General features: G+C 47.4%; 1 protein-coding gene across 4 annotated transcripts in view; it reads right to left on the bottom strand.

The window, feature by feature from the left end:
* The window catches only part of KCNJ15 (potassium inwardly rectifying channel subfamily J member 15), a 75,643-nt gene that overhangs the window by 23,416 nt on the left and 28,892 nt on the right, over positions 1-23,335 (bottom strand). Inside the window, exon 1 of one of the 4 annotated variants that reach the window (XM_045195814.2) lies at positions 23,281-23,320. The exons of the other annotated variants lie outside the window; for them this stretch is intronic. The gene's annotated coding sequence lies outside the window, so the exon portion shown is untranslated. Of the gene's footprint in view, positions 1-23,280; positions 23,321-23,335 lie in introns of those variants that run through there. 4 annotated transcript variants of the gene reach the window in all.

Below are 23,335 nucleotides of genomic sequence, written 5' to 3'. Positions count from 1 at the left end.
ATATTTAAAAATGTACATAATATTAGCGCAGCACAACAAATGTGTTGTGCATGTGTACTCAATGTGTGTGTGTGCGAGCATGCGTGTGCACGAGAGTGTTTGTGTAGGGGGACTGCAGAAGTCTGAATCCATTCCTTTAGGTCCATGCTTAGTAATAGGATCCGTGGGGATCCTATTAAAATGCAAATTCTGATTCAGAGGGTCTGGGCTGAGTTCTGAGAATCTGAACTTCTAACAGGCTCCCAGGCCATGTGAGGCTGAGGTGGGAGGGGGCCACACTGTGAGTCACAGTCAGCCTTTTGCCACCACTGTTCCCTGCCTGAACTGCAGCACAGAACACGGACAGCCTTGGGGGCTGGCCTCATCTCTCCCACAGAACCGCCATAACCAGCTCCACTTGAGATGCTGGGAGAGGAGGTGACCCATTCCCAGGAAAGGAACACGTGGTGGTCGTGAAGGCTGCTTTCTCTACCAGAACTCTGTTGAGAAGGGGCCTCTGAGAAGATTGCAGGGCATACGGCTTTAATGATGGGAGGAAGTTCAAGGTCACTAGCTGACTTTATTACTATTTTTTAAAGCACTGTTTATAAATCACCTCCTGGTATTACACACAGCCCTGTAGCTGGCAGTTCTTTTCCAGTGTTTGGCTTGTATCTGAAAACTTCCTTTATGAGAAGCATAGCTGGAAACCGAGGTCTTTGCCACTCCCGATTGTCAGAGACCTAGTGATGCTAATGTTCAGTGGAAGGAGGCAAGTTGGGAGTTTCTCGCTAATACGAGCTACCTCCATGCACCCTCACCCGATGGGACACTGGTGTTGGGCGTCAGTGGGTCACAAATGCTCCTTGACCAAAGGAAGAGGAGAAAATGAAACACACACACACAGCACTCCATGAGTATCTGTGAGAGAGCACACAACATATGCACATTACTGGTGCATTATTGATGAATAAAATGATTCTCCTAATCTGCAAGCTCACCCAGCAAGTCATGTGTGTACATCCCAGGACAAAGGCGACTTTGGTCTAATTTGAACCATATGCTTTAGCCTAATGTCTGAGCCAGTTTGTGCTACACAATAGTGGCTGCAAATACGTTTTCAAATATCTGTATCTTCTAGACTGTGTAACTGGCGTCAATGAATAGTGATGTATGATTGAATCAGAAAGATTCTTCCTCTGAATCTAGGACCACGGTCCACGCAAACATAGTGCAGCCCAGCGGGACTCCGCCTCTAACGCTTCGACATCTAAGCAAGATCACAAGTTCATGTTTAACAAACAATGGAGAGGATGGGAGAGAAAATTCCAAGGGGCTGTTAATTGGCCACTTGAGGTGGGCTGGCCCCTGAATGAAACCTAGTTGGCCTATTCTTAATGTTCTATCTTGGATTTATCTTAATCTCTATTTTCAGCCAAGAGACCTGGTTTTCAGGGGAGATGTTGGAAATGAGACCCTGGTTGAGAGACCTCAGTAGTGTCCTCTTGTTTGTTCTGCATGTCATTTCCTGTTTCCTCTTGATCTTTACTAATGAAACTCATGAAAGACAAAGCCGACATACCTGTTTGGGTTGTGGGAAGAGACAAGGAGTTCAGCTGAGAAGAGAATGCCTTTCACCATAAGCCGAGCTTTGGGGAAGAGAATCAACGGGTATAGAGAAGAATTTTGAGGAGGAAAGAAATGCTACTACGCCTCCATTTCCGCAGTGGTTGTGTGGTGACTCTTCAGCCCACGGGAGTAAGTCCTCACCCACTGCATTCCATCAGAGTCACTAACAGCTCAGCTGGCGGGCACGGTGTAGTGCTCCTCTTATCGGACACTTCGTAATATTGCAGACTGTCGCTAGGGTCTTCTCCAAAGTCTCCCCACTCTTCTGGCTCCTCATCGCCATTTTAGACACCTCCTCTTCTTCCAGTCCTTTCAGTGGTATTTTTTCCAAGTCCCCATACCCCAAACTGTTTCGTTTCCACTGAACACACACTCCTGTACCCACCCACAGAGCATCGGAAAGCTACCTTCAGAAAGCCTAGACCTTGGGTCTCCAACCCAGGTCTCTCTCATCACTGCCGGACCAACAGTCAAGGAATGGTTTAGGGTCTCCCCTGGGACGGCCCACAGCCTCGCTTCATTATCCACTGCCCAGGCCACCTCCCCTCCTCTGTAGGCCTTCAGGCACTTAAAGATACTGAACACCCCTAGTTTACCTCAATGTCCTTTGACACTATCCCCTCTCCCTTCACAGTACCCCCGCCTTGGTTTAGATGTACGTCCTTTCTTCAGTGACCACAAGAGCCTCATCAGCAGGTCCATCTCTCAAGTCACCCTCCCTCTGAAGCATTCCCCACCACACAGCCTCAGAGGTCTCCCCAAAGCACTCCTTAGCTGCCTGGTTCAGTGGCCCCATTTTCTACAGGCCAAAGCCTCAGTTTCCAACCTTACAAACGTGGCATGTGAGACCCTTCAGGAGCTCGTCCCACCTGCCTTTTAACCTTGGCACCCACCACCCCGCACACAGCCTACTGCCTGCCAAGACACTCACACTGACCCAAATGGACTGGTGCTCCAGTGACTGACTCGATGCCTTTACATGCGCCTGGCCATCTGCTGGAACGTCCTGCCCCTCTCTTCACCTGCCTCCTGATGTCTATCTCTTGAGACACCGCCCATCCCAGGTGAGTGCTTCTCTCCCTGTTCCTGTGAGTTAGGTGTCTCCCCCCTGTATGCCCCCCTGGGCTTCTGTGTCCCAGAGCACTGATCTCTGTGTAGTGGGGTTGCTTGTTTACTTGTCTAGCTCTAATTTCAATAGTAACTGTTAGATTCACAGCTACCATTCGCTGGGAATGGACACCTAATCAATGCTGTGTCGGTAGTTCATATACTCAACTCTGCATTTCAGAATGACTGGTAAACCCTGGAGTAAATAAATAAATAAATGGAGACTCAGATCAGTTGGCCTAAGGCTATACAACTAGTCAGTAGTGGTGACAATATTTAAATCCTGGTCTATCTGACTCAAAAGCCAGCTCTATATCCATCATGCCCCATTTCCTCTCATTGGAATGGGAGCTAGCATATCTTATCTGGTATATGCCAATGCCTAGGTTCTAGCAGGGGCTTCATGTTTGTGAATGAATGAATGAATGAATGGAAGCAAAGGGAGCTTGGAATCTTCCAGTTCTGGAAAGCAGCACTGGGTCTCAAAAAGAATGCACCTGCATATGAGGTGTGTTGACGAGCTATCAGTGTCCTACAACAACAGGACTCTTTACTGATGCAGACACAGGCCTGCAAGTCAGGGTTCCTGACAGTGAGTCAGGACTGTGTCACCCTGGTTGCAGCCCTCCCCCCGAACCTGCCCATGGTCCTGTATTATTTATTTCTACGCACGGTTCTGTGGTTGCCTGAGCCAGGTGCTGAAGTCGGCCTCTTTCCCCCTTCCATTTTGACCACACGCACATGGTCTTCGGGATTATCTCCTAGGTCATTCTTGCTTCCATTCCCTGCTCCTCCACCCTTCCGTGGCTACCTATCACTGCCTCCCTGGTTTGTTCTTGACCCCCCTCCAATCTGACTTCCTTTAAAAGCCAATCTCTCTAAATGCAAATATAACCTTTCAAAAATGAGAACTTGTCTATGTCCATTCCTTGCATCCTCCCTCAAACTATTCTTTATTTTTTGCATGATGCCATCTAAACCACTTGCCCTGTGTCCCCGTCTTCCAAGCTCTGGCCCCTGGATACCACTCTGGTCCCATCTCTGGAGGTTCCCCTCTCTGCCATCCTTGCTTCAGTGATGAGGGGCTGCTTCCACCTCTGCACACACTGCATGCTGCCCCCCACCATTCTACTCACCTTTCCTCCCAACGTTTCCCCTCCCTGGAAAGCCCACCCTAGTACTGGAGCCCTCGGTGCCCCTGTGGTTCTTCCCATGGCTAACGCCTCCCACAGCAGGTTCTTTTAAAACCCCAACTCTCCCTTATCACTAACGTGTAACATCCCTACACTTAACCCACCCTCACGATTTTCGTTGAGTGTACCTGTTTCCCTTCCACATGGCAAGTTCTTTGAGGGCAGGGATTGGGCCACGTTCATCTTTGTACCCACAATAACATAATCCCTGGCATATATTCAATAGCGTGTGCTCAGAAAAAGGCTTAATGACTCATACTCATTACTCTATAAATGAGTCAACAAATGAATCAAAAATGGATTGAGAACCCATCCATTAATTAAAACCTGTGAGCGGTTTTAACACATCATTACAGGTGACACTTTCTAAATTGCTTCTTTGAGGCGATTTGTATTTGCGCATCGTTCCCCCTCTGTGGGAAATGAGTCTCCATGGTGTGGAAACCCTCCGGGCTAAGGAGCACTCCCTCTCACCTGCCCTGATGCAGACGCTCCGGGAGCTGGACCAGCCCTCTCCGCTCACTTGGTCACTGACTCTTCTGCTACGGTTCACTCCTGTCCTCAAAGAGCATGTGGATGTTCAGATATGGCTTTTCTTCCTAAGGATGGCTTCCCTCTTATGGAATGATTACTCATACCTGTAGTTACTGGAGGGATTAAAGGCCCACTGGAGAAGCACAGTTATTTTCACATGGACACTGGCTCATTGGTCCTATTTGTCTTCATTCATTTGGTCGCCATTTCAGCAGCTGTCTTGGCAACATCTGTAAGACGCTCAAGGGCTTAACTTGAAGATCACAGCCCAGTCCGGAGGGATAGAGGGAAGCCCGTGGCTCTGCTGGGTGGGCAGATGTTTCCCCTAATCCTCCCGCCCCCAGTTGTTCTTCCTGTCAGACATCACACCATCCCACTTGATCTCTAGGATTTGTTCGTTAAAACCAAAGGAGCTAAGTGTATTTTGAACAGACCTGTTACCATCTTTCAATCATGAGACATTGTGCTTACTTTCTCATATGCTATTCTTATTACAATTTTAAAAACATGTGGAACGATGATGGGGAAGATTATAAAACTCACACAGAGCTTGGAACTGCAAAGGATGACATGGGTCTTGGACCTCTGTTGAGACACCCTCTGCGCTGGCCAGACACTGACCTATGGCTCTATTTCCCTGGAGGGCCACTCTCCCCCAGTGACTACAAATCTCCAACACACCACCCATTCACTCACTCAGCCACTTGTTCAGCAAACATTTAATACAATTATAAGACATGGCCTTTGAAGTACACAAAGGTGAATGGTGCATGGTTCTGGACCTCAAAAATATGCCTTTCAGTAGAAGAGATTTCATATACCTATATGGTTATTTACTAAACAGAATAGAGTCCCTCGTATTGCTTGCAAGAGGAATTGCCCACACAAAAGTATGGGGTGGTGGTAAAGTACCTCCCTGAGTACTCTCATTTGACGGGGTCATAGGGTACATCTATGATTCTGAACCATGGCTGCATGTTAGAAACCTGGAGGAACGGTAAATGCCCAAATGCTATGGCCAATTGAATCAGAATCACCCGTGGGGGTGAGGAGAGGGATATATGAGTAGGAGCCTGAGTTTTGGTACATTTTTAAAGCTCCCATTTGCTTCTCAGGTGTATCTATGGTAGAGAGTCGCTGTGGTACCTCAAGAAAGTTAGTGTGAGGCCAGATTGGAAGCTAGACTGGCAATCAATTTTAAATGGCCCTGAAAATAAAACTGAAAAGTTTGATCTTTCAACAGGAAGAAGAAGCCAGGCTCTGCTAGCCAGACAGACTGAGACAAAGAGAGGAGCTGTAGAAAGATAACTTAGGAGGCTTCTGAATCCGTCCAAGCAACACATGAACTCAGGAACATCTCCACCTTGGTTTACCACCAGGTGGGATCCGTGCCCCTATTAGATGTGAAGTGGTGCCGGGGGCACTGGAGCTGAGAGAACTCTGGGGTTTGGGGCCTCGATGAAGAGGAAGCCTGGAATGAAAAGCAGAGCGTACTGAAGTCATCGTGATGACATTGACTCTGAGCCTGCTCACTTTGAGGTGCCCATCTCTAGGAAGTAAGATTGGGGATGGCAATGGAGATTTGGGAGTCTCTGCACAAGAAGTAGAAGTTGACCAAATGTGAGTCAATGAGATTTACAAAAAAGAAAAATAGGAAGAGAAGAAAGCAGCTGAGAGCATATATTTGGAGACTGCCTGGTTTGAAGACAAGGAGAAAAGACTTCCTAGCAAAGAAGCTGGAGAGAGAGCAGCCAGATGGCTGAAAGGCATGTAAATTCATCAGAGTGGACAGCTAGGGAAGCAAGATTTCAAGAAAGGGCACAGGACATAGAGTTCAAAGGTCTGAGGATGGACAGGGAGGCACTGAGTCTCCCAGGGAGGTAAGTCTTTGAAAGGAAAACAAAACTGTTTGCATAAGACAGGAGGGAAGGAGAAGAGATATGTTTATTGCACGTGTATTTATCGAGCACCTACTATTGCCCAGACTGTTCCAATCACCAGGGACTCAACCGTGCAAGCAAAGCACTTGCTGTCATGAAGCTTGTGTTCCCGTGGTGGGGAAGGAGAAGAAAGAGAAAAAGAGTTGTGGGAAAACTTTGAGTAGTAGAAGATGAAAATTGAGAAACTGTGCTTAGTCCAGTGAATGACGGTCCTCTGGTGTAAGAGGAACAGGGTGAAGGATGTGAAACAAACCTGAGTTAGTGCTGGAGAAGCACGTTGGGGAGGCAATAGGAAGTGAAGACAGGAGTTCAACCAGCTGCGAGGGCCCCTCCCCGGCTCCCAGGCATGAACTGATACCTCTGGGTACACCTATTGTGACTTTGCCAAGGCTGGGCAGGCTGGCACTCTGCTGGAGCAAGGAAGAGGTGGGCTGCCCAGAGCTGGGGATGGGCAAGGCCTCCAGAGTAATAGGTTACCGGGACTGGGGATCACAAATACCACATTAGAAACATCAACACTTGAAAACCACAGAACATAAATGCTCAAGGTCTCAGCACACTCATCAGCTCATGGAGTCGATATAGTCATTGAGCACATTAAGAAGCCTACTAACTCTGCTATCTAGTTTTAGAAGAGCTGTAATTTAGCATCACTGGGTATCAATTAGTCCTATTTTCCTCATCTGTAAAATAAGAGGGTTGCACAAAATGACCTCAAAGTTCTGTTCTAGCACGGTCCATGGTGAATGTTAGAGAGCATGTAAAATTCTGAAAGTTAATTTATTCTTTAACATTTACATCAAGTGTTTAACTGTCAGTGTTCAAAATTCAGCTGAGAGATAATGCAACTCGGTTAGGTTGGTGTGCACAAAGTCCTTAGTTTTATGAACCATCCTGGTTTTAAATACATTGTCCTGCGAAAATGCACAACCTAAATTTTGGTGGCAGCAATCTCGAGTGTCATGGGTAATTGAATAGGGTAATTGATAGGTCATTGATAGAACATTGAAACAGATCAGCTAGAATGATTAGAGATGAATAGGTTCTCATATTTACAAGCTGGGGAAATTGCTTTGTGAATTTTGGGAGAAAATGGAGAGATATTGGTTAAAGAATATAAAAAAAGAAGAAGAAAAGAAAGGAAGGAAGGGAGGGAGGGAGGAAGGAAGAAGAGCTTTTCAACTATTAGATGACCGTAGACAGGAATATTAAATACTTATGCAAATATGCCTCCCCTCACAGAGCTAAGATTAATTTAGAACAATATCAGTGGAATCTCTTTAATCACTCTCAAAAATTGTAAGAGTTAACCAGGCCTTGGGTAGGTCCTGAAACCCTAAGATAAAATGTGGTTGACAGCCGGTCGGGAAAGATTGCCAGCTAGCTGATGCCGTTTAGTAACTTAAGGATCGTATCACTTCTCACATGCGCTGAGACTTGTGAATGACACTGTACACAGTCTCGAAGGAAATACACCGACGTATCTGTGCTTTGTCAGAGAGTGAACTTGTTATGCAGCTTGCCGTTGAGATCAAGGTCAGTAAGACTCAAAACTCGGCACTAATTCAACAAGTTGTGTATTTGTAAATTTAATCTGAATGAACAGATAATGGCTATTTTTAGAAGTATGTTTGAGGCATTGTTATTAGTTGTATACCCAAAGCTTTGCTTATGCCAATAAACCGAGGTTTCAGTCCATACAGTTAGAATACAGTGCTAAGCACTTGTTTTCCTTACGAAGTTAGTACCATATTTTATTTGCAGCCTCACTGAGTACTGCTTGATGACTTCTAAGCAGTTTCACAAGTAGGAGTTTTCTTCAAACCAATACAATATATACTCATTGAAACTAAAAAGAGTGAAGAGCAGGGAAGAAGTTATGTCTGAGATCAAAATGAATCTCTTTGGCTGAACCTTCTAGAAAGTCCCAGGCCCTTTGGGGTTTGGGTGTTTTGTGCTCCCTTTCCTAGTTGATAAGTGGCCGGCACTCTGGGGGTCTTACCTTAAATCCAGGTGTTGCGATCTAGCCCAGCTGAAGAGCCCAGAGATCTGGGGAAATGAGGAAGGGGCCTGGCTCTAAAGGAGGAAGCCTGGGCTGCTGGGAGAGCGTGTGTGTGGCCCACACCTATAGGCCAGAGCTTCTGTGCCTGACAGCTGACAGAGTGGGCAAGAACATGTTCTCCACCCCGGGAGGCAGAGCTGGGCATTCCAGCATCCCTCACCCACCTCCAAGGACAGAGCTCCCCAAGCCTCCAGGGCCTGCAGCACAGAACTTGGGTTTTCATGGGTGAAGGGCAGCCCCTTTGGTCAAAAGGTATTCATATCTGATATAACTCCAGGTTTTTTAACAGCTATTTGGCAGCAAATGCTGCTTCTCAGTGTGAAGGCAGCACAGCATGTTGCCATTCTTCCGAGGTGCCTGGGGACCCTAGGAGTTCTTTCCAGCTCTCACATTCTCTCCAGGGGGGGACAATCTGACGGACCCCACGCTGCAGTAGTTCTCAGAGCTGTTGTGGCCCTCACACCGTCTGTCTCGGCTCGGCTGGGCACTGGGCCACAGGCTTCGTGGTTTGTTTCTAAAACACCAGGCTACTAAGCAGCCCTTTGTGGTGGGTAATCATCATAAACAACTGGTTAGTGCAGCTTCGGAGTAGTATCACGCTAAATGAAAGAAGTCAGACAGAGAAGGACGAGAACCATATGATTTCACTCATGCGGGATATAAAGCAGAAAGCAACAAACAAACAAACAAACAAATAAAAAAGACTCATAGACACAGACAACAGTATGGTGGTCACCAGAAGGGAAGGGGGGTGAAGGGGATGATCAAGAGAATAAAGGGGGTCAAATATATGGTGAAGGAAGGAGACTAGACTTTAGGTGGCAAGCACCCAGTGTAACATACAGGTGATGTATTATAGAATTGTATACCTGAAACTTACATAATGTCATTAAACATGGTACCCCAGTAAATTTCATTTTAAAAAACCATAGACCCCAAACCCTAATCCTAAAACCTAAACCCAAACCTATCTGTAACCCTAAACCTAACTCAATCCTAAATCTAAAAGTAACACTAACCCTATCACTCACCCTAATCCAAACCCCAAGTACTAACCCTGACCCTAACTCTAACACTAAACTAGACCCCAAAATTTAACCCTTGCTCTAATCCCTAACCCTGAAGCTGTAACCCTTAACCTTAACCCTAACCCTCTGACTCTAACCTTGGAAAATAAAAACAAACAGACAAACAAACGGGAACAACCTGGAAACCTCTTGTGACATTGGGTGGGTCTCATGCTCCTGCTTTCAATGACCTGCTCTCGCACTTCTACAGACACTTCTTCCTGCGACCTCTGCCCAGGATGCGGACCACCTACAGGGAACCACGCTGACCCTGCCAGGCAGGCAGGGTTTGGTGGATCACATGGCACAAGTAGTACAGCACGCAGGCTCACCACTTTCGATTAGAAAATTACTAAAATGCCGCTCAGCTCAGTTCCCCAAGGGTTTCCCTCGCAGGATTGCCCCTCAGATGGGAGAGTTCAGGTAAGAAGTGTCAACAATTTGGGGAAAGTATGCACCTACACCTTTCCTACACTTGCACATGTTTAACTGATTGTCTGTTTCTTTCCACTCATGCCTCTTCTCTCTGTTTCCCAACTGTGGGACACTTCGGTTGCACTGCTTCCCCCTGAGTTTCGGTTCATCTTGTCCTCATTCGATTCCACCTGGGCCTGGGGAGGAGCCCCAAGGGTGGCTGAAGGACAAGCTCCCATACGTGCTACGAAACCTCGAGGGAGTCTTGTGCTCTCTCTGGGTGGTTTTGCCACTAAGAGGACTGGGAAAGAAAATGTCCCTTCAGCTAAGACCCCTGCTGCTTTCTGGTGCCCATGGGCCTGGCTCTGTGGTGGGAGCAGGCCTGCCGCCCAGAGATGTCTTTGGCTATTGGAGAAATCAAGCCGTAAACATACCCCCCACATTTAAAAAGTTCATGATGTGCGTGGCATGTGTGGAATTGTGTGTGACCCAGGTGAAACACCTGGTTCCACACTTGAACGTGAACACGCATTAAACTTTTATAGCCCATTCCCATAAAACAGAGAAGGTATTGGGGCTGTCTCAGTCATAAATACACAGGAAGAATGAGCCACCAGGTCATGGAGAGGCATAGAGGAAACATCAACGGCCATCACCAGGCAGAAGCAGCCAAACTGAAAGGGCTACTTACTGTACCATTTGAGCTATATCACATTCTGGAAAAGACAAAACTAGGGAGACAGAAAAAGGTTAGTGGTTGCCCAGATGGAGGGAGGGGTGAATAAGGAAAGCACAGGGGAGCTTTAGGGCAATGGAACTACTTTGTACAATACCGTATTGGTGGATACATATCACTGTACGCTTGTCCAAACCTACAAAATGCGCAACACCAGGAGGGAACCCTTAATGTACACTATGGGCTCTGGCTGATGATAACGTGTCAATGCAGGTTCATTCCTGGTAAAAAAAAAAAAAAGTCCCACTCTGGTGAGTGATGTCGATAATGGAGGAGGCTGTACCTGTGCGGCCGGGCAGGGCTTCTATGGAGATTCCTATACCTTCCTATCAACTTCGGTACAATCCTAAAATTGCTCTAAAAATCAAAATAAAATATTGAGAAATAATACCTATGCATATATTGTGATTTTTAAACATATTAAGACTTTAGGTAGAGACAGGGGGAAAGAAGATATCGCTGCTCTGGTTAGATTTTTCAGCTTGTTGTCATATTCTCTTGGTTTTGACAAAATGGGATGAATACTGCATATTCATGTAATATTATCCCATGCTCAACTTTGTCTTCAGCACTTTGGTGATTGGGAAGCGATGTGATATAGTAGAAAGTAAAGGTTGGGGCCAGACACGCAGATCTGGGTTCGAATCTCAGGTCTTCCGGTTACCGCTGTAGGGGGCAAGTTACTGAAGCGTCCGAAAGCTGGTATCAAGATCCACCTAAGGGAACCGGGCCGGGGACTTGGGACAAGTGCTTTCACCTCCCTGGTTCTCAGTGTCCTCCTTTTGGAGAAGGGAGATAAAAAAGCTCGCCTTGCGTTAGACGGGGAATCTAAACAGTGAGCTGGAAGCACCCAACTCAAAGTGCAAAGCAGGACTCAGCAAAGGGTGGCCGGCTCTCACTCAGCCACATGCCACATGCCCTCAGCTGCCCAGGGGCTTGTCATCTGATCAGGGAGGGAGGTGGCACTCGCACTGAACACATGTTCACTTGGGGACACGATAGATAAGTTCTTCGTGGCTCAGACGTGCGATGGGTTTGGTTCGGCTTGGAGAAATGGAATTCAGGAAGTGAGGACGTGGTCAGGCTGGGGAGGTGGGGCGGGGGGGAAGGGAAAGCTGAGCCTCACAGGCCTCCAGGGGGCTCGAGGGCGGATAATGAGACTCTGAAAGGGAAAGGAAAGAAAGGAAGGCTTCCAGGAAAGAGACCACACAGGCAAAGGCAGCGAGGTGGGGACGAACCCAGAACAACGGAAAGGGGGCCTTGGCAGGGAGGAGGGAAAGGAGTGTGGGTAATTGAGGTCAAGTGATGGAGAACCTTGGCTGTCAGCAGGTCTTCTATCACACAGCTCCAGGAAACCCAGAGAGATGCTTATGCTAATGAGGTTCCTTAGATCCAGTTAAGCCTGCTACTAATTGTCAACATCCCCAAGTCCCAGGACACCTGGTGCCAAATTTACCCTCTGTCCCTCTTCTCTGATTTCAGAGAGCGTTGCGGTTTCTTTCCATACCAGCCTGCGCAGTATGTACTCGGTTTATAGTTTACGGGGATTTCTCCCACACCCTTATATGTTTTCCAGTGGAGTCTGTACTTTTTCCTAGACCCACCCGAATTCCAGAGCATGGTTCACTTGTATGCCAAGTTCATAGTCTTTCTCTTTGTCACTCTCCTTGCCTTAGAAAACCGAGGAGAAAGTTACCATTGCAATGCTCCTACATGTTTTTAACGGAAAGGAACGGAGGACCCCCAAAATAATTAAGGCTAATGCCTGATTCAGTTTACATGGAGGACAGCAGACATGTCTAGAGGCAAACCCAGGAAATGAGGGCTCCCAGTCCAAACTGTTGTTCGTCAAAGTTTGAGCCGCTAGCTACAGGGGTATAATCCCTTTTATAAGTTAAAAAAAATTAAAAAGTTACTTTAACATTTTTGTAAGGGTGGTGAGTTAGATTGTGGAATTCTGTGTTTCTTTATAAAGTTTTTTTTAAAATGAAACTTTATAAAAAGGGAAAGTCGAATCATTTTTGGTCATTTTGAGAATTCTTGTTCCCTATTGATTAGTAGAAGACAGAAGCAGCTTCCCCAACCTGTTCACAGAAATCAGCTCATTTAACTCTCCTGGTGTCCCTGCCAGTGGAATTTCTCTAAGTTTACGGATGAGAAACTAAGAAGTTAGGTGACTCACAGGAGTAGCACACAGCCCGTGAGTGAGCCTGATCCGCAACTTTCACTTCTGAGTCTACCCTTTTTTCACCCTCCTCACCGCTGCCGTAAGGAAAAGCCTGTGTTCGCCTTGGGCTGGGGGAGATGGTGAGAAGGGTGCAGGCCTGCAGCGGAGAAAGAGAGGACCTACCGCTGCTGAATTTTTTTCCACACATCCCGCCATGTGCTAAAACCCTGAGGCTCAGCACATCAGTGTAGCTCACCTAAGGGTGCTATATGCAAGGTGCTCTTCCAGGAGTTTGCACACCTGGAAATCACATCCAGGAACGTCAGATTCCAAAATTACCAGCTAGGGGCTTTTTCTCACTGCCCCTCCATCTTCTCCCCTCCCCTCCCCCCCCCCCCCCCCCCCCCGCCATAGGGCTTCAAGAATTCTTATCAGATATTTATATTCTCTTATCCAGAAATTTCCAAAATATTACTTATTTTATTTTGCTAAGAAAATGAAGGCTGCAATTCTTATAACCCACCTCCGTATTTTTCAAAAAGACTATACTGCAGCACTTCTGTTTTGCTGAGGTTTAACTGAATCACTGTATAGCACCGAGAAACCACAAGATAGTCTCAGCAAAACAAACTTTAATCTGTAAGCACAAAGCCAGCAGCAATTAATTGTTCCGAGGGAGCTGGCGTCACCCGCTCATTCGCCCCCCACCATATGACTGTCTTTGTCAGATGCTGTGATTGTGTTCAAAAGGTTGCTGAGCTTATGAAAGAATGAAAAGTCTTGCTTTAATCATTGCTGTAATTAGCAACTTTGGACACTGTGCTATCTCCCCCCTTTGTATGGAAACACATTCAAGAATGGGCTTGTAGTTAATCCAGAGCTACTCAGAACACTGGAGCACGAAGCTTGTAAAATCCAGGTATGCACCCCGTTCCCAAGAAGTCTGAGTTGCCAGAATCTTCCTTCAGAAACACGTATACCCGCCCCTCCCTGCTGAGCACATACTTTTAAAATCATGATAAATGTTAATTTATTGAAAAACTTGATTGCCTTTAAGTGGGGAAAGAGTCAATTAGCCGCACTTAGAACAGGAAATAGAGGGAAAGGGACATTGGTGACAAACAGGCTTAGAAGGAGCCTTTCTCCAGACCTCTGGGACTCTGACTTGTAGGTCAAACACTAATCTCTTTGTCCTTCTGACTTTCCATTGGAAGAATGAGTTGGGAGGGGGCTCCCAGGCCCTCCTGCACCATCTTTTCTTGTTGCCCCCTTCAGACTCCTCGCAGCTTCTTTCCTCCAGCTCCCAAACACCCTTCTTCCCTCCTCTGACCCATGAGTCAAGGGTGGTCCCCTTGGTAACCACGTTTTGTTCAGAGAACTCCCACTGTGGGCTGCTGCTGGGTGAGAAGACTCTTCGGCCTTCTATCTGCTTCTCTGGGGATTCATTTTCTTTCTGTTCGGTGGGCGTTGTCTCTTCCCCCTCCCTTGTCTCCACAACTATGTCCCCCAAGGTCTTCACTCATCCTTTTATTTCTCTTCACACTCCCACTTGGTACCCTCCATCCGACCCTCACGACAAATCCTGGATAAGACACGAGGGTCATCCCATCCCATCACGGTTCATCTGTGTTTCCGGCACCCCCAGGACATCTCCCCTGGAGGACCACCCGGAACTGACTTGTCCGAAACACAGCTCGGATTATTCTCCTAAATCCAGTCACTTCTCCGGAGCTTGGGCTCCAAAGGCTGGCATCCCAGATCTCCCACCTATCCATCTATCTTTAATTCCTTCTCTCCCCACTAACCCAGCACCAACCCAGAGGTTTTACCTTCTTGATGCTTTTCGCACAGTGTGTCCCTTTCTCTTCCTACTGCCTCTGCTTTGCTCCACCTCTTTGTCCCTTTGGCCCAGCCTCCGAAAATGCAAACCCCACAGGTGCCTTGGCGCACACTGTCCGACTGAGGTCTAAAGAGCAGCTCAGAACCCAAAGTGAACCCCAAACAGTCCTTCCCAGGCAGCCTATCCTTGCGTCTCACCTCCCAAGACACAACACGGAAGGGTGTAGCCTTTAGAGACCAAGAACCTCTCTTCAAAGCCCAGCCTCACCCCTTCAGAAGCCTGAGACTGCAATCAAGTTAATTGCCTCCGTACCTGGCTTTCCTCACCTCTAAACCAGGGCTGATGAGAAAGCCTAAGGGATAAGGGGATTATCGTGTGGATTGAGGAGGAGCTAGAACAACCGCCTGCAGCGGGCGCTCAGCAGAGTGGGCCGCATGCCTTCTCACAGCCATCACCCTCCCTCCCGCTCTGTTCCTGCAGCACTCAGCCCCTCTGTGCACCCTAGCTCCTGCGGTTGTCCCCCTGGTGCACCCTCGTGCCTGCGTTCTCCTGACCGCGGACGGCTTCTCCTTCCAGGGACGACTTGTGAAGTCCTGCCTGTTTTCCAAGGTACTCTCAGATGCCCCCGTGCCTCTCCTGACTGTCCTGAATGGATCTGGTCTTTCCTTCTTGGCTGTCCCCAGCCCTCTGTGAAGACCTCACATCACCCTCCACACGCGCTCCTGGCACCAGAGTCATTCTTGCGCTGGAGTATTTGTTTTTCACTGTTGCTCCTGTTCCCTTTCCATCCATGCCTGGTCTTCTCTACTCGTTATCTTTTGGAAATTACTGAGGGTTAGAAGGGAACTTTCCAAACCCTCATGAGCGTTGATTAAAAAACTCATTAAATATACATTTCTACTAACCATGGGGCTGGTAAGTCGTAGACTGCTTTTTTTTCAGATCTTGAAAACTAAACAAAGTGCTGTGCAAAAGCATAGTTTAGAGAATGTTTGCAGGATATTGGACCCGACAAGTTAATATCCATAATTATAAATTTTGTGTTTGGATATGCATACCCCGGGCCGCCTTTGACTCGGAAATACCCGAGAGCTGGGCTAGGCCGCTCCCAGGCGGAATGAATCGCATGTGATTGTAATCACAGGAAAGTGGCCTCTGTGAGCTTCAGTCCTATAATATTTCATCTTTAAAATGGGCAAATCTTAGAAAATTCTCTTCAACTTAAAATTTAAAACACATTGAGAGCCAGACACCTTTACTGCCATTGAGGCATGCTAATGCAGACTGTGTCTGAGCAGAGCATCCGAAGGGGACGGAAGCGATGGGCCTCCCCGCCCCCTGGATGGGCCACACCGTGGGCCCCATCGCCCCCTCCACCCCAGGGCTGCAGCAATTCCTCCTCTCTCCTTCCCCTTGCCTTCTTCCCCAGGATCGAACTTTGAGTGCACACGCTCACGCCGAACCCTGCCGGCTCAGCATTTACTTCTCTGTTTTACTTCAATCTCCTCCTTTCCAGAATCCTCTGAGTGTTTCCTATTTTCCCTCTATGGGGTTTACACAACCACCGTACTGGAGCTACGTAGTGCTCTGTTTCTTCTCACTCATGAAAATGTGTCTCCCTCCTCGATCACCTCACGTAAGCAATTCTAGCAGCCAATCTATCACTCCGAAATGTTCACCGAGGGAGAAAACGCGCCCGGCAGGGGTTTGCAGACATATGTAATTTTCAAAACACTTCAGATGGGAAGTTCTTGCAGGATAGGATGGAATTAGGTCATGATTCAATTGAAGATGTAGCTATAAAAAATTGTGCCTTCTTGATAATGCATGTTGATTCAACAGGCATTGCCTGCAGGGTTGCTGGGGCCCAGCTTGGGGAACAAAGAGGCAGAATCAGGTAGAATCTCTATTATCATTGAACTTGAACCCAGTAGCGCACAGAGAGAAATAGGCCATTATGAAGCAGGGCCAGGTGGGATGAACCAGCTGCGTCCAGGATGGCTAGGGACTTCTACAGAAGGCTCCTAGCCCAGGCCTGGCAGGTCAGGATGGGGAGGGCGTCTGGGGAAGGCTCCTAGCCCAGGCCTGGCAGGGCATTGATGTTTCCCTGGTGCTGGTGCTAGAACCGAGGCTAAGCTGGTGGAGAAGTTTATCATCTCACTTATAGACAATTGAATTATACACATAGTGATGGAAAGAGAACAAACCAATCCTGAGAGGCAGAAAGGGCGCTGTCTTTCATAATATATAGTGCATGTAAAAGGAGATTCAAGGAGTGCCTAAAACTCCCAGGTTCAAACAGGAAGCGTATTTAAAACCTACATTCAATTGTGAAGTCAGAAATAAGATTCTGCCGCTGTGGGTGTGTGTGCATTTCGTTTGTGATTCTTTGAGGCCTAACCGTATTTTTCTTTTAATTCACGTTATATTTGTGTGACTTTTAATTCACATTCTATTTGTGTGACAGTATCTGGATAGGTCTTTGTAAACTCACCTAATCCTTTCTTGGATAAGATAGACTTAAAGGAAAAACAAACAAAAAGTAGATAAATTTGGGGAGCTAACTGTCTGTGGCCACTTCGCAATTCCAGAGGCTGACCAGTCGCCTGCAGGGGTAGCTGGGGCGCCAAAGTCCAGCTCACAGCCGTGTGGAGCATGGACGTCATAACATGTCCTTCCTCGGAGCATGTGACATCTTGTCACCCACATCAGTCATCGTCTACAGAAGTGTCCCCCACGGGGTTGCATGAAATGCTAGTCAGAGGAGGGAGTGGCAGTTGTAAGGAGGTAGGTGGAGCAGGGAGACAGTTCTGTGGTACAACATGGTTGCACGACTGAGAATCCAAAGTTAAAGAACGTCTTTTAATATGGTAACAATGACCGTGAAGTTCCAAGGGGGAACCACAGACGATAACGATAACAGATTTCCCGAACCTATCTGAACACAGACCTTCCTGCTTCTTGCAGGGCAAGAATGGCACAAAATCCTCTTCAGTACTCTCGGCATGCCAACAGAACCTCCCAGAAGAGAGGAGGCTTTACTGTCAGACTTGGTTGTGTTTTAGAACTCCCCTCCTGCCCTCTGGCTGGGGGAACTGCTCCTGCCCCCGGGCCCCCGAGACAGGAAGCATAGGGGGCTCCTCTAAGGGATTGACATGGAGTCACGAAGGCCCTGGAACTGTCCGCTCCCCTCCCCTTCCCAAGGCAGCTTTGACCTGCCTGGGGAAGCCAGTCCTGTGTTTGCCCATAGGGACCTTGTGGGAAGTGGGGCCCGAAGCTGGAACTCTGGGAGTTTCTTAGTCAGATTATCATGGCCTGCCTGTTGCCAGGACCCCAGTCCTGTGACCTAACGCCGAGAGGTCCCTGTTCAAGAGCGATGGTAACATCAGTGTCACTGTGACAGCATTTTTTGAAAACACTGTCTGGAGGGCAATTTGGGGGACCCTTAATCTTCAATAGGACCCTGAGATTAAAATCGTAGATTTCAAATTTCTTCAACAGAACAAAATATTAAAAATAAAGCAGCATTGTGTTGTGCCACTGTTGACAATGAAATATTCTCTCTGTACCTGCACAGTCGGTTTCATCGTGAATGTTCTGGCTAAATGCACACCCACGCGGCTATTGTCATGCGTGTGTATGTGTCTGTATGTGATGAAGCTTACGATCTGTTTATACACATTTTTTCCCTGGATTTTTGAAAATGTAAGGAAGTCAGGGCGGGCCCTCATGCCTTAGTATTTAGACAATTCTAAACAAAGGAGTCCGGTGCTCCAGGGCTCTTGTATTTTCTGTGACTCCTAGCAGGTATGTGGGGGTGTGGGTGTTAGGAAGAGTGCAGATGATGCCAAACTGCACGATGTTTCAAAGCAAAAGGCAAACTTCCACTGGACTCTCAAGGGGTAGAAGCAGACACTCAGGGTAACTCAGGGAGTCAGAAAGCCAGATTCAGGGAGCCGACCTTGTGTTCTTTGGCAAGCAGGACCGCAATGGAGCAAGATAGCAATCTGCAAATATTTGAACACGTAAACATGACTGAGTCAATATGAGGCCCGGTAGGCATGAAGTTAGCAAGCATTCTTACTGAGAAAGGACATTCTTAACTGCTCTCAGAAATGGAAGGAACATTAGTGGAAACCAAGGAAGAAGAGACTGTTTCTTGTCATTCACACAGATATTTCCCTGGGGCAAATCTCCGAGTTACGGGAGAAGCATATTCCTCGTGCATTTAATATCCTTTTAAGTTCTAGGTTCACAACTAACATGGTGTTCTTCAGGTTTTAACTTGGTGCTTTTCAAATGCTAAAAGTGTACCATTCATTTTAGTACCCACCTCCCCCACCCCAGCTGCAGGAAAAACAGATTTCATAGTATCTTACCCTGGGGCATTGTTAGGACCGAAAAGTTCAGATTCGCACAGGAAAAAATCTACCTTTCGTGGCAACGTGCCAATGAAATGAGAAACATTTTTGATATTGCCCAGATCAATTTCCCATATATATCCCTTATATATCACTCACTGGTCATTCAATATGGATAAGCATGATTATTTGGTATGTTCACTTATCATTTCTCAGAATCATTGAGAGAGCAATAAGCAGCTAAAATGTATATAAATTAATTCAATCATTCCTTCAAGAAACAAGTGTGGGCCTTTACGGTGTACAGCACAGAGTGGACTTACCGTGAAGGTAATGAACTCACACTGCATGGGTCCCTGTGTACACCAGCCCCCTCCAAAGCTTTGTACTTAATTTTACAGTCAGAATTTTCCACTCATTTCCCTTTGAAGAGAGACCCCAAACTGCACAATCTTCGAGCTCCATACACCCTCCATCAGCCCCTGGTGCCGGTAACACACGAGAATTTCAGCCTGAACCCAGGGCAACTTCCACTGAAACCCAAACCCAGCTCCCTGGATCCTCGACACCCTCTGGGCATCGGATCCCCACCTGCTGTCTTCCTCCTCTGACCTACCCTTTTGTCCTTGGATGACCCCGCTTAACTGGGAGGACTAATGGGATCCGTCATCGCAGGGACGTGGTCAGGCCCAGGATGTCATTTCCCTGAACTCAGAACCCTGGGTGGGGGTGTAAGAGGCCACCTCAGCTCTGTGGCTGACGCCCATCCCCCGATGGGAAGCTTGTTTGCTGTGGATCCTACAGGTCTGCATTGCTCTGAATTTGAGTTGCGGGGACATGGGGAAGAACAACACAGAACTTATGCTGTTGTTGATTCATTCCGACGTTTCCTCTAAGCACTCTGTCCTGAGGTAGCACAGACATGCCCTTCCGTGTCACTGCTTCCTACGACGTGTGCTTCTGCCCCCAAATCAGCACCTTGTTTGTTGCCTTGTGCGTTTCCTCATGCCGTGAGAGTGGTCATCAGGCTGCCCTGGTCCATCTCGGCTGGTGACTAAAATACCTGGAATTCCGGGTTATAGACTTTCAGGTCTAGAAGCACAGACTGCACTCCGGAGCTGGGGGGGCCTGTGAACTCCGAGGCCCATCGGGTTTCTTGGTCTCTTCACTCGTGAAGCCGTGATCCCTCAGGGAGGCGAACACAGGCCCGCAGACCCCTCGAGGGCCCGGATATTATGGAATCAGCAGCGCCGTTTTTGGCTGAACCGCCCTGGGGATATGGTAAGAATGCCTGTGTGGACTCCAGCTGCGTTACCTTGAGTGGAGATGAACCCAGAGACCATTTTGCAGAGCGGCTACCATTTCTCAGATAACTACTTTCTTGCCTTGTCTTTTATTGGGAATGTCTGTCTGCTCATATTTTTTTTTGTTCCATTTCAACCATGTAACACTTATCAAATAAAACTTCTTTTCCAGAACTTTATTGTTAACATTGTGTGTGATTTTTCTCTACCCCCGTGCCCTCTGTTCTCCCTTTCGAGGGTGGGGGGCAGGCCCCCTCTGTGCCCGTCCTGTGGGAGGGTATGCTCACGTCTGTCCACAAGTCCTCTCCCTGTCTGTACGCTGGCCCCCGGGAAAGCTACCTGAGCAGCAGCAAAGAGCCAGGTGTGTTGGGTCGGATCTGTCCCCTTCAATGGCACGACATCCTTGAGGGACACAGGGCAAGTGAACCTGCCTTGGTTCCTATTGCTCCTCTGCCGTTAGGTACCCAGCTCTGCCGCCCAGCCCAGCGCCCTCCCACCCCTGGCCCAAGGCACCAGAAGCTGTCTGAGATGAAGGCAAAAGGCAGGCGAGGGGGACAGATGGCTAATGACCTCTGCCTGACCTACCCCTGCACTCACGGCTTACGAAGCACCACACTCCCCTTTGCAAGCACAGAAGCTAACACTAATCTTGCCATAGCTCTCTGACTGTTTTGGGGGTAGAGAGTTCTTTTTACCTCAAAGAAGAATTAAAACAACACATTTGAAGATAACAGTTGACTCCAGTGGGAAGTGCTTGAACCGTCATGGGGAAAAGACAGTAGCTGAATTACTTATAAGTGAAAGACTGAAGGAAATGATTAGGGAGGGTTATACACCTTAAACAATCATTCCCAGGGGCCGTCCTCTGCAGCTGTACGGAGCTTACAGCTCCTTCTGTGGACAGTTGCATTGGCTCTGAGGCTCTGATGGGTCCACCAGGCAATCTACAGACACCTCTGGCCTCTGACGCCATGTGTACAAGGAAGTCAGCCACTCGTGTCTCTAGCCGGTGAGAGGGTGTGCGGCAGGAAAGAATATTTCAAGTACTTGACATTTACTCATTAGGTCCCAAAACGTTTGCCTCTGTTCACTGCCTAAAGCCACATATTGGTGGTTTTCTTTGCACCAAGCGCGTCATTGTCATTCAGGTGTATAATTACACACACACACCCCAGGACAAGAGAGAGCAGCCTTTCCAGGTTCCTCTTTGCAGGCGTGTGCTGAGCTCTGTGTGGAGCAGCCAGCAGACCTGCTGTTGTTGGCTGCCTAGGACTGCTGGTGCGGGGCGGCCGGGGGCTCGCTCTCCCTCTGTCCCCCCACGCAGGGCTGTCTGCTTATAAGTGTGAAGGGAGGAAATTGGGGAAACAGCACGTTCTATGAAATGACCACAACTGTTGAGGAAGGAAGGATTGGTAAGAGGGAGGGAGGACTTTTTAAAAATGTGTTTTCCTTAAGCAACCAGAATCACAAAATTCAATGAGGTCTATTTCTATAAAACCCCCAAACGACTTCTGTGTGTGCTGAACTCAGAGAAGAGACGGCAGCTCCGTTGTTTCCTGAACGTTTCCAAGACAGGACTCCTGGCAATTGGGTTTAAACTCTTCCACTTCCGACCTTTTGTGAGGACTTGCCACATGACCTCCGGGTTGCTGCTCCCTGCGTGGTCGCTTCTTATATTCACAACTAGGGAAGGAAGAAACCTGATAAAAAATCAAGCCCAGGAAAGAGCAGCCCCGGGGAGCTGTGTGTGAGGTGAGTGTGTTTTGCTGTTCAAATGGAAGTCTTCCGATTCCTAGTTGTCATGAAAGGATGGCATTTAAAAAAGACATTGTAGTTGCATTTGACTCTTTTCTTTTGATACTTAAGACAATTTTACATTGAGAGACGTTTTCACCCAAGGCTGTTGTTGATCATTACATATTTGTTTGATCATTTACCAGAGTAGACAAATTGGGATAGGATCTGGGGTAAGAGCTAATTGTGTGAATGTGGTTTCCAGTTTTCAAAAAGAGAACTTTAAGAATCACTTGTAATGTTCTTTTCAAAGTCCTTCCATTAGGTCAATTAAGAAAAAAAAGATTAAGGAATTTCCGATAAGAAGAAATAAGTCTTAGCGTTTGGATAGAGTCTGACACACTTTGGTCTCTAATTTTCCCAAGTTAAATATTGCATTTGTTCTAAGTTTCTGAACCTGTGACTTAAAGTAATTGTGAGGTCAAGAAACATCCACTGAACAACGAATTCTTATTTCCTACAGGCAGCTAGATGCGGAAGTGCAGAGAGGAGATAAAAACAACAACAACAAAAACCTCATTTCACAGGAGCGATGTAGAAATTCCACCTGGTGTGACATTTATTAGCTGAGACTAGTCTGCACGCCATGAAATTATACGCAGATTATAAAGCGCATTGTGGGAGGGTCGTGAACAAGGCTCCTAGTGTCCTCAATGTCAAAACTGTTTACATTCCTTATACCTAGCGCAGAAAACTTACATAACTTTTTCTCATAAGGCTAGGTAACAGATTTTTAAATATCCCAGTGAGGTTTCACCCTACGGCAACCTAAACTGCTTTCTCTACCGACCAAGGGGAAAGCAGCACGGGGAAAGACCCGAAGAACTAGACCATCGCTGACAATCAGTAACAAACTCCCCCCGCCAGCACGAGAGAGCCACACTCGGACAGGGAAGTCGGAGCAGCAATTCCCCCTTTATCTAGATCACTTACCCGCCCCCCCAACACACACATACACACACACACACACAATGAGACAACATCTGGATAGTGTTTCACAGGCAAGAATAAAGCACTTCTTTTTTTCCTGCCCCATCATTAAGGAAAAACCCGTTTTCCACATGCAAACAGCACTTGTAAATTCCCCCAGATAAGCTGGGACGTCCTGAATGATTTCAGTGAGTTTGAAAAGAATCACACTTTTGCCTTTTACCTTGAGAAGGAAGCGTTTCAGAAATATCTCCCACACGCCCCGCTGTCTCCAGCTC

The sequence above is a fragment of the Desmodus rotundus genome, chromosome 2, assembly GCF_022682495.2.
Source record: "Desmodus rotundus isolate HL8 chromosome 2, HLdesRot8A.1, whole genome shotgun sequence".
NCBI lineage: Eukaryota > Metazoa > Chordata > Mammalia > Chiroptera > Phyllostomidae > Desmodus > Desmodus rotundus.
The sequence above is the reverse complement of the archived record's forward strand: the minus strand, read 5'-3'. Positions and strand labels throughout refer to the sequence as shown.